Raw genomic sequence first — 12112 nt, 5'->3', positions numbered from 1 at the left:
GAAATGTAGCCGTGTTACTCTGATCTGAGGAAGTGGGTCTGGCCCAGGAAAGCTCATCCCCTAATAAACCATCCTGTTAGTATTGTAAGTGCTACAGAGTCCAGTTTTTAGGACTGATTGTGTCTTCTTCTTTTCCTCCACAGCCGGACCAGCCGTGGAAGAGGGCCGCAGCACCCCAGCCCCACCTCCATCTCCATCTCCATCTCGGGGACATGGGAGCCGCAGACACAGGCGTGTCTACGCGGACATCCTCAGACAGCACGTCGAGGCTGTGCAGGAGCAGAATTCCATCCTGCGACAGAGGGCGGAGGCAGAGGATCGCTGGCGTGATCGGCTCATGAACGAGCTGGTCCTGCAGCGCACGGTCCTGTACAGCACTCTGAGGGAGGCCAGCGGCTTGCCTGCTGCTGTGCCTGGTCCTGCTCCTCCAGCACCCCATGACCCCACCCCACCAAACCCCCCTTCCACAACAGCATCCCTTTCCCCCCTTGGACCTCCCTCTCCCCCAGCCCCCCCAGTTCCCCAGCCCCTCTCTCCCCCTGGCCCTCCTCTCCCCCAGGCTTCCACGTCCCAAGAGCACCCCAGCAGCCAGCCAACCGACAGGTGCACCACCCGATCCCGCACCCGGGGAGCACCTCAAACATGAGGCCCAGGCAGGAAAGGGAAATCTGCCAAGCCCCGTTCAACCTGATCCCCTTCCCCCCTCCAGGTTTCCAGTCCCCTGCCCCCCTCCAGGTTTCAATCACCCCCATCACCCCAGTTAAAGCACAAACAAAGGGTTAAACGAACTGTTTCTTTATTGTATATAGTTTGGCAACAACAAAAATGAAAAAAAATTTTGTTATGTTTGCAACATTGTTTGATAATATGTACAAAATTATAAATAAGTAAACAGAACATTTTATTTTGAAACACACCCTGGTGTAACTGATGTGTCCAAACTGGGTCAGGAGATGGGTTGTGGAGGGAAGCTTCTATTGGGCCAGGGCCCAGTCCCCAGGCAGAAGCCCCTCAGTGCACTCAGTCTCAGTGGCCTCCACTGGAGAATTGCTCCCGGAGGGCCTCCCAGATGCCAACTGCAGACCGGTAAGTCTGGCGGATGGCAGCTGTCCGGGGCTGGGCAAAGAGCCTCTCCTGGGCATCAGCAGCTCTCCCCCACCCTGGTAGGAAGGCATCCCCTTTCCTCTCCACGAGGTTATGGAGGACGCAACACGCGGCCACCACCTCGGGGATGTTGGTCTCCTCCATGTCGAGGCGTGTGAGCAAGCACCGGAATCTGCCCTTTAAACGGCCAAACGCACATTCGACCTGGTTGCGAGCCCGGTTAAGGCGAGCATTAAACTGCTCCTTGCTCGCATCCAGCTGGCCGGTGTAGGGCTTCATCAGCCACGGCATCAGGGGATAGGCGGCATCACCCACTATGCACACCGGCATGTGCACATCCCCAACTGCAAACTGGCGATGGGGGAAAAATGTTCCTGCCTGAAGCCTCCGGTAGAGGTACGAGTTTCTGAAGATGCGGGCATCGTGTGCCCGCCCTGACCACGCAACACAAATGTCCGAAAACTGGCCACGATGGTCGACCAGGGCCTGGAGGTCCATAGAAAAGTAGCCCTTTCTGTTTATGAATTGGGCTGCTCGATGGGGCGGTGCACGGATTGCAATGTGTGTCCCATCGAGCGCTCCTCCGCAGTTCGGGAAGCCGAGGGCAGCAAAGCCGGCCATGACGCTGTCCAGATCTGGTAGACAGATGAGCCTGTTGAGCAGCTCCGAATTGATGGCCCTCACCACCTGCAGAACGAGACAGACAACAAAATGTTAGAAGGGGTGCCTTATGTCTTAGGAGGAGAACCCACCACCCACCTTCCCTCTCAAACAGCCCGGGAATCCCCTCCTCAGAACCCCCTCCCCCCACAATTCAGGGTGAGTGGAGGAGCTCCCTCCCACTCCCACTCCACTTGGCCCTTCCTGACAGTCTCCCTTCCCCCCACCCCAAACTGTGACTGTCCCCAGACAATGACTTACCTCCATCAAGACGGCCCCGACAGTAGATCTCCCCACGCCAAATTGGTGTCCCACGGAGCGGTAGCTGTCGGGGGTTGCCAGCTTTCAGAGGGCAATGGCGACCCTCTTTTCCAGGGGGATGGCGGGCCGCAGGTGGGTGTCTTGCCGTTCCAGAGCAGGGGCGAGCCAGGTACACAGCTCCTGGAAAGTGGTCTTTCTCATCCGGAAGTTCCCTAGCCAGTCTTGGTCATCCCAGATCTCCATCACGAGCCGGTCCCACCATTCAGAGCTGGTGTCAAACCTCCAAACACGCCCGTCCATGAAAAAGTTAGGAGGCAAGGGCAGTGCGGCTGCCTGACGGAGGAACCCCTCGTACCTCTGGTCTGGGAGCAGCTCGGGAAGGAGCCTCATGACAGTGTCATGAAGATGCAGCAACAGCTGCAGTATGGTGGTGTGGGGCCATCGCCTGCCCAGGGGCAGCTCTGGCTCCATGCCAAAAAAAAAGGGTCTGCAAGCAGAAAAACCTCAAAAGAAAAAAGCTGCTGGGGTGTCCCAGGAAGCTGAGCACTCCAAACCAGCAGTGCAATGCCTTGCTTAATTCCTCGAGGGACAGCAAAGGCAGCTGCAGGAGCAGAGCAACGGGTGTTCAGGAGTGTCCCTTTAACCACGCGTCTCTGCAAAGGGCAGGCAGGCAGCACCCGGAAGGAAATGCTGCCCCCATGCCCTGGCAGAAGCAGTTCCGGGTGGTTTTGAATTTCGAAAGAGCGTCCAGCAGTCTGGACGCTCTTTTTCGAAATAGCGGATCGATCTTTCGATCCGCGCATTGTAGTCTAGACACGCTCTTTCGAAAGAAGCCTGCAGTCTAGACATAGCCTTCCTGAGCAGTGGTGGATTAGCTACTGGGCCAAACAGTACTCAAGGTCCCTGAAAAATAAATAAGCATTCTCCAACACTAACCAATCCCTCCAACCAGAGCTCCTGCTAGAGAGGGGTGCTTGCCCATTTGGTTTACCTGGTCGGGGAAATGCAGCAAGCCCCTAAGCTCCAACCTGCTCCCCAACAGGAGCGCTGACCAGCAGGCAGCGTGGGGCAAGTCCCCATACCTTGAACCTATTTTGTGGCAGGAATGCAGAGCTAGCACTCACACACAACTCTAATCCACCTGTTTCTGAAGTTTGCCTTTGTTTTTAATTCAAGGACTAAAAAATAATCCTAAACTAAAGCTTTCTCCTAATACAAGATTTTTCTAAGGCCTTTTCTACACTGAAAGATAATGCTCTATTTTTAGCACCTGATTTTGTAACGTCAAAGGTGCATGTCCCCATTCTGTGCAAGAATTCAAAACAATTCTAAGTAGCACATCCCCAGTATGGTGGCTACCATCAACTTTGAGAGCAATGCACTGTGGGTAACTATCCTACAGTTCCTATACCCCTTTGAATTCTGGGAGTTATGCTCCAAATGCACGCTGGGACCAAAAGTGTGTAGTGGGTGGTTCTAGGTATGTGTCATCAGCGTCCCCTAAAGCACTTGTCTCCTTCCTCCTCTGCAATTTGAAAGCAATGGCAAACAGTCTTTCACACCCTTTTTTTCCTGGTTACCCATGGAGATGCCATAGCAGTGTAAGCATGAAACCTATTGTGGAGCCTGTTGAGCATCAAAGCATTATAACAATCATATTAACCATGGTGAGTATATCCAGAGTATGCCAGAATGAGGAAGTATCTCAGGAGGCGATGAACATACTCTATTGTGAAGCACTTGAGTTGAATGACTGTCAGGAGGTTTACTGCAGAGTCATCAGCTAATAGCTTCCCCTGCAAAATATCAGTCTTTTACAAATCCACAGAGTGATAAGGAGCAGATGACGACTGATTGTGGCCAGAAACCTGCACATTATGTTGCCAAGCTTTGTGCTGCAATGACACCAGACTATTTACCTCTGGTTCAGCATGGAAAGGCGTCTTACCATGAAGGATAGTTTAAGGCAGGCATCCCCAGAAACCTTGTGCGAAGGATGAAAGTTCCTCTATGAGAGGTTTATGGAGATGTGCAAGGAGGATTCCCTCTCTATCTCTAGACATGTTAGCAAGCTGTTCTGGGGCCCTCGGCCTCCATGTAGGCACAGGACCACCACAGATCATATTCAATTGCCTTAACCCACTTGTAGCATGATAAAAAATGTGAACTCACCAAAAGTGCCCTCCCTAGCTTCCTCCTGGAAAGAGGGGATTGTCCTTGCTGTTCGTGACATCGGTTACCCTGCTTGCCTTCTGAACACTCTCCTCCTCCTCTTCCTCATCCACACTGTCCTCCATTCCTGTTGCCCAAGGCTGGCAGAGGAATGTCTTTGGAGGAATCCATGGACTGGCTAGGGAAGCTGATTGGGTCCTCTCTCAAGATCACATGCAGCTGCTCAAGCGGAATGTTTGTGGTGATAATCCAGACCATCCATTTACTTCCCTTATCTTCTGGTGTGACTGCCTCATCTCCTTTATATTCATGCAGCACTGCTGGGCATCCCTGGTGAACTCTTTCTCCTCTGTGCACATTGCAATCTTGGAATAGATATCTGCGTTTCTTTTTCTGGCTTGTAGTTCTGTGAGAACAGATTCCTCTCCCCACCCAGCAAGGAGATCCAGGATCTCCTGCATACTCCATGCTGGTGGTCATCTGCAACCCTGGGGACTCATGGTCAGATGTGCTGCTCAGGTGCACTGCCTGCTCTGAGGTCTACTCATCACACTGGCCATGCAAGAAATGAAATTCAGTTTTCCCAGGGTTTTTCCTGTTCACCTGGAAAGCAATAGAGTTGCACGTTCTGGCTGGCAGTCACTGCAAGGCACTGTGGGACACCTCCCAGAGGCCAAGAACTGCAACTTTCACAGCATTGCATCCACACTACTGTAAAGTTGACAACGCAAGTTTGAATTTAGCATTACTCCTCGTGAAAAGCTGGAGTACTGAAATTGACTTTAACAGCCCTTAAAGGCACTGGAACAGGCTCGGTGATGTGGACTTATTGTTTAGTAATTTGATCTAATGCGGATAAGTTTGACCAGGTTTTAGGTTTATCCCTGAGAAGTCCTTCTGTCCCTGCCTCGGTTACTTTCTCTCCCTCCTCCACAAAGAGACCCCTTTTATATCATCAGAATTGAACTTTGAGTCCCATCTGGTCCATCTTGCAGACTAAACCAGCATGAATCAGCAGAATAGTCCTGCCTCATCCTATCAGGGTCTGAACCCCAGCATCCTGTGAGAGTTGTATGTGTCATATTTTATCATACACTCTATTTTATCACTTTTAATCAAACCTAACACATTCACCCAGTTCAGACAATTTACAACAGGACTATACTGCCAAGATAGGTGAACACAGATTCTGAGGTTATATATCCTGCATTCTTTTTAAATACTGAGAACCACTGGAAATGTGTACTAAAATGCCTCAACCCCCCCCCCCCAAAGGTATCCTCTTATTTCCTTACGCATAGTGATGAAAAAAAATTAAAAATCTCTTGAGGAGATGATAGTCTCCAAGATATAGGTATGTATCAGCCACAAAATCAACCAACATTTTCCTAAAGGAGCAGATGAATTGGTTGACAATTCTATAGGCTAATTTCTCTGTTGGTATAAGCTGCTGGGGTACATCTACACATGCCCCCTATTCGAAGTAGGGAAGCAAATGAAGGCGACCGAAGCTGCAAATCAAGCTTCTCCAGAGTACAGTTAATTCGAAGTACGGGGTTTTCCCTTGGAGTACCACGTCTACACACGGCGAGTTAATTCGGGCTAGTCAATTTCCAACATGGCAACCGGACACGACTATGCTAATCCAGCATGGGATATTTAAATCCCGTGCTTGATTTGCAACTTCGGTCACCTTCATTTGCCTCCCTACTTCAAAGTAGGGGGCAAGTGTAGATGTACCCCTGGATATCTATTCAATTTGATAGAGTTGCGCAGTTTTCTCCAGTCTCTCTTTGTGTGATTGTTCAAATTTGTGCTTAGTTTACCTCATCATAATCTGCAAGGGAAGAATTAAATAAAATACTGATGCTTCATAAAGAAAGGAAATACATTAACATAGAACACACATATCTAACAATATTAATTTTTCCATCTAGGCCTCCTCATCTCCCTTCATCTTCTCTCTGCCACTTTTCATAACCCCATCATCCATCTTGTCACTGAGGCCCATAACTTTGTAGTCATCCCTTAACAAGCAAATCTAGATCATGCTCATGTCTATTTTTTTTAACTCCCTAATGTTTCTAAACTCTAATTTTTTCTTTCAGTCCATGCAAGCAAAATTATCTTTCAGGGCCTCATTTCCTGCCTTGATTGTATGATAAATGTGCCTTCACATGTTGGCCTTATTTAGGTTCTCAGCTGTTAGTTCACAAAGTGTCACAATAATGGATGGTAAAAGGTGCCAAACAAAAATAAATTAATGATAAAGTAACTAAAATAGTCCAAACAAAAAGGCCAATTGATCTAACAGAAGGGCTGTGTTAAGATCATGCCTGATGAACATTAAAAGTATGGGATCAGAAATCAATAGACCAAAATGATGAAGGAATGGGCTAATCTACCACACCCTCCTGAGGTCACTCAAAAAGACACTTTAAAAAGAAAATTAGCAGATGCTGGTTGACTGAAAGACAGAAGAACAAGGAGGAACATACCTCACTTGTTCACCGTCCTAACTGCCATTTCCACCGTCTCCTAGTACCCTGGGATTCATCATGGCATCGCTGAGCCTTCATTACCCTGATCTGAGAAATATCCTGACCCAGCCTAGCCAGGAAGATGACTCCAAAGACATTACCAACTCCAACAGCTCTGGCTAAATCCCAGAAAACCACCTGGGACGAGAGACTGTCATTCTCTTCCCTGATACCCATGTGTACGTTTCCTTCCCTTTAGTTTTTCTCTTTCCTATGCTTTACCTATTGCCTTCTGACTACTAAGAGTAGCTTAGCCAGTCAAGAATGCACATTTTGCAATGCTGCTGTGAGCCTGTCACAAGAGGCAGGTAAAAATAATGCCTAACCAAGAGTCTGATGCTATTGCAAGTTTGCTAGGTCTTGAAGTGACTAATAAGACCATGCTGTGCCTGTGTTTTTCCAGCAGCGAGGTTGCAAGTGTGAGTCAACACCAGAAACGGAAGCTGCATTTTCTTTCTTTGCTCTTTTCTCTCACTTCTGTGTGGGTTTGTTTTGTTTCATCATTCAGAAAGCAGACTTGGACATTAGCAATAACAGCAGCTCTAGCACATCTCAGCATGTTTTTGCTTTTCCCAAAAAAGGACATTTTAATATCACCTTAAAGACTATTAAGCAAGGGATTGTTTTTACTTACCAAAATCTCTATAACTCAAGGAAAAGGGAACAAGGGAAACTATTAAAATGACCGCTTTTTTTAATACTTCACAGTTCAAATGCTTTCACTATTTTTCCTTGTCTTCTGTATCTTCAATAAAAGGCTAACAATATATTTTAATCATGTGTTTGCCATGGTAATAAAAGGGCTGAGGTCTCTGTCCTTGAACCCCCAAACCTTGTTTAAAACTCTTTGGGTACATCTACACTACACGGTTTTTGCGCAAAAACTTGCAGAGCATCCACAACTCAAATGAGCTCTTGCACAATTAAATGGGCAGTTAAATGGCAGAACAGAGGGCTTTTTCCACCATAGGTAAACCTCCTTTTCTGAGGCATAACTGCTTTTAGCACTACAGGTATTGCACAGGAAGGCAAGTGTGGACACTCCAGAGGGGTTTCTTGCTCAAGAAACCCCTATGGGAAAAAGCACAGGTGCTCTAATGGCCGTTCTGTGAATAGTCATTGGAACTTTCTTGCACAAGGGCATCCATGGAGCATGGACGCTCTCTTGTGCAAAAGCACATGGCTTTTTGCGATGTGTTTTGAGATGTGGATGTGCTCTTGCGCAAGAAGTTTTTGTGCAAAAACTCTTGCACAAGAAGCATGTAGTGTAGATGTAGTCTTAGTGTTATATAGGAATAGTCATGTTAATACCTTTGAGTCTCTAGGCTCATATATTCCATCAAAATTAATACAATGTTGATTACAATGACTTTTCTCTCTCTGACCAACAAAGGACCTACATAGCTCCACTCCATTCAAAACACTGCTAAGATCATCTTCCTTGATCATTGTTCTCAATATATCACCACAAGTTCCCCCCCTTTCTGACACATTAAGTTTCTTTAAAAACAACAAATAGTCTGGTAGCACTTTAAAGACTAACAAAACATGGTATCATGAGCTTTCATGGGCACAGCCCACTTCTTCAGATGACCAGAGTGTTGGATGTCCAGAACTAAAAAAGAGGGGAGAAGGGAAAGCGGTGGAGGGGAAGAAGGAAAAAAATGGGAAACAAGAGGTAGTGGGTATACAAATATCAAGGGGAAAGCCAAGCTGGAATGTAACAGGAAAAACAAATAGTCTATAAGCACCTAAAGAATGGATAGTCAAAAGAGGCAGATAAGAACCATTGGTAGGCAATTATTTTATTTCAAAGACAATCATGAACATACTGTACTCCCTGTTCTTGTCTCTCCTCAGCGACTCTTCTTGCCTGCCTAAAACTTGTCTTGCCTGCTTCTTAGACAGTCATCTTCCGCCACGTCTCCTACACACAGAATTATCTACCAATTTATCTACAAGACCACTACTCCTTCCTCCCTCCAAGTGCTTCTCCCATGACACTTACACATAATTAGGCATCTAAGTAAGGACAGGAGAAGCAGTCAGTTCCAGTAGTATACTGTGACAGCATGGACAAGAAAGAAGCATAGACAAGTCCTTCAAGAGGCTAGAGAGACTTTAGAGGAACTGGCCAATCAGAGGCCAAGGCGGCCTACAAAAGGAGCTGTGGGCAGAGCTTGAGCTGAGCAGATTACTAGGCTGACTGAGGAAGTTGCCTTGAGGAGGGGAAGCCCTTGAGGTGCCACTCTCTACCAGTGGAAAAAGAGACTGAGGGGAAGCTGAGACAGATAGGAGACCCCAGCAGAGGGCACTGGGATGAGCCCCTGTTAGGTGTGTACCCTGGAAGAGGTTTGAGCCTCAGACAGGAGTGTGATTCAGCTGGAGGGCTGAGTAGCCAAAAGGCTTTTAAAGAGGCAGTACAGGCAAATGTGCTCAGCCAGATGAGCGGTACTCATGGGAGGTGAGTGCCACCCCATTACAAAGTTGTACCAAAATGGGGGACTGTTGGACTGGTCCTGCAAACAAGGGGCATGGAGGAGCTGCAGTATGTGCAGCAGCAACAGATAGTGAGACCTGGTGAATAGAAGGAGTTACAACAGCAGCCATAACAGGGTCCAGCCCAGTGCCATCATCAGAAGGTTCTTTCAACCCCACAATAGGTACAAAGGGAATATAGGTACTTTGAGAGACCCTGGATGGAGATGTCCAAGAGGGACATTTATTTGGGGGGGCTATGTGGCCCAACTTGCTGAGCAGCAGTGGGGACTATTGGGGCTGCTATGGGAGTAGGCACATGGATCTCAGGAGAGGCCAGGCACTATGGTCTGGAAGCTGGTGTCTAGATTGTGTAACTGTTATGCCTGTGTGTGAAGGGGCCACTTCAGGAGGTAGTGCCCCTACCAGGAGGGCACATGGGAGACCACACCATGTATCTTGGCTTTTCTAAATCATTTTGGCTACTGCTGCATATTTAATACTTCTATCTCATTCTGATTTTCAGGTACCTAGCTCCCATTAATTAGAAGGATCAAGGTTACTATATTAAATACATGAAGGTGGGTAACATTTTGGAAATGCCTTAACATGTTTGATATTTAATGCACTCACTAATGATTTGGAAATGTGTACTTCAAAACTTAAATTTGACAACATAATGGTGGGAAGGAAATAACCAAAATCAGTAAAGATTAAAAGGATTAAAAAATAAAGATTAAAAAGCAGGGACCTTGCTCATTATGATGTGCACTAGGAAATAAAAAACAGAGTAGTCCTGTGGCACCTTTGTTAGTCTTTAAGATGCCACAGGACTACTCATAGTCTGTAACTTTAAAAAACAAACACAGATATCCACCTGAGACATTCTAGGAAAGTAAGGAGCACTTCTTGTCCAAAAGGCTAATATCTTCTTTACAGCAAACAAAACTGGGAAACTCTTAGTAAGTATCCAATTACTGACGTGTGACCTTTTTACAGTTTAACAAACTGGAAATTGCATTTTTTAATCTTGATATCCTAGCAGATGCCAGTCATTCCCTCTAGCCTCTTCAATCTGGAACAGACTGGAAATTAAATTGATGAAAACAATTAATTTCAAATCTGGGTTATTTTTCCCCCTTTTAAATTGTCAGCAAGCCATTGCCAAAAGCCATAGAGAAAGTACTGACAAATTTCTTACATGTTATCAGAATTAAATTGTCAGCCTTCCACACACACACACAACAAAATCTCATCAGGTTTTTTTTTCCAGTTTGTGGCCAGTTTGGGGGGGGGGGGGAATCATTAAAGTATCTTACAAAAACTGGCAAAGGCAAAAGAAATATAAAATGGAGGGTTACTCATGCTCGGTGATTTACATACCCTATTTGGCTTAGACATGGCAAAAGTCCTAGAACAGTGTGTAGTGTTTTCAAGACCACAGTAACACCCAGATATAATGGAAAGAGCTAGCTAAAAAGCTGCACTAATTTGAGCCTTTAAGTGTCATAGCCATGTTTACAGCCAAAATTCAATGAATTATATTTTTTTTAATTAAAATAAGTACTTTGCATCCATATACTGCTGGCCAAAATAGCTGTAAAGTTACTATTTAAAAAAAAAAAAAAAAACACTGTCAATGTTTGGTTTAATGGCAAGTCCCAATCTACTTTCCAACTTGTTTTAATTTTGCTTTTAATAACCTGCTTTAAACATAAATTATAAGTATGTTTAGCACCCACCATTATAGTGTTCAGACAAGAGAGGGGTGAATTGTTGTACATATCTTACAGAGAAGGAAAATGACAGCATGTCAAATTTTCCTCCTACAACAATACTTCCAGAAATTGGCCATAACTTGAAGGTGATGTTCACAGCATACACACAGAGAAGTTAAATAAAAAATATAATTTTTGGAGGGCTGCAACATAGCATTACTTTTTCTTAGAATCTTGAATGAAAACACAGAACCACCAAAAAAATCAGATAAAATAAAGCAGGCTGCTTACTAAGGCAGAGGGGCAAAACTCAACTCAAACTTGCTCTAGACAGACTCTTTGCATGTTGGGTCATTAAGATCCAGTTTGCATGCTTTCGGAGCCCTTTATCCTGCAAGCAAGACCAAGAAATTCCTTACACTGAGAATTATCATTTCTTTCCTTAAGTTTTAAATACATCATAGTGATGGTTGGTAGTCAGTTACGTAAGCAAAGGATAGGCACCCAAAAAGACCAAACAAATCTGTTTTACTGCTTCGTGTAGTAACTTTAGAATGAAGGCTGAATTTGCTGAGATCCAAAAATTCAACCTGACAATTGATTTTCAAAATTCTGTAGCAGATATCAATGATCCCAGCTCACAATGTAGTCTGGAGTTGGTTTTAGGAGCCCTGCTGACTTCTTTGAAAACTGATGTACTAGTCTTACACATTTCTGCAGTGCATTGTTCTGTCTCTCTCGCAACTGTGTCCTCACTAATTTCTTATCCTCGTCTATAATTATAGACCACTTGAGATAAGTATATGAAAATATCTTAAGTCCTTTGTCCTTGAGATCTTACAATGTGAACCTTGTACTTCTTTTTCTAAGGTGGCTCTTATCAAAATGATTTTAAAAGAGATCTCTTATGGTCAACAAACTAATGAAATCATCGAAACAATACTTTTCAAATATACACAAGAGAAATGGCATTTCAGATCTTTGTTGTAATTGGGATTCTTTTCATTCTTATACCTAATCTGTTCATGATCAGAAAAGCAAACAGTTCACAAAAGCACTGTAATGTTTCTTCACATCTGAATACAGCTTCTTTGTACTTTATATCACCTAAGTGAATAAGGCATGGACTGAAGCATTTATTTGGAGGGCAAAAAAGGGACAATGTAGTTAAAAGGAATT

The 12112-nt window shown here is 45.2% G+C and overlaps 1 long non-coding RNA gene across 1 annotated transcript in view; it reads left to right on the top strand.

The window, feature by feature from the left end:
* The window catches only part of LOC142829106 (uncharacterized), a 46599-nt gene that overhangs the window by 25305 nt on the left and 9182 nt on the right, over positions 1 to 12112 (top strand). Inside the window, exons 3-4 of the long non-coding RNA XR_012903392.1 lie at positions 144 to 6916; positions 9742 to 9796. This is a non-coding gene — a long non-coding RNA (uncharacterized LOC142829106). The remainder of the gene's footprint in view (positions 1 to 143; positions 6917 to 9741; positions 9797 to 12112) is intronic.

Source organism: Pelodiscus sinensis, chromosome 4, assembly GCF_049634645.1.
Source record: "Pelodiscus sinensis isolate JC-2024 chromosome 4, ASM4963464v1, whole genome shotgun sequence".
Taxonomy (NCBI): Eukaryota; Metazoa; Chordata; order Testudines; family Trionychidae; genus Pelodiscus; species Pelodiscus sinensis.
Note: the sequence above shows the minus strand (reverse complement) of the source record. Positions and strands in the feature narration are given on the sequence as shown.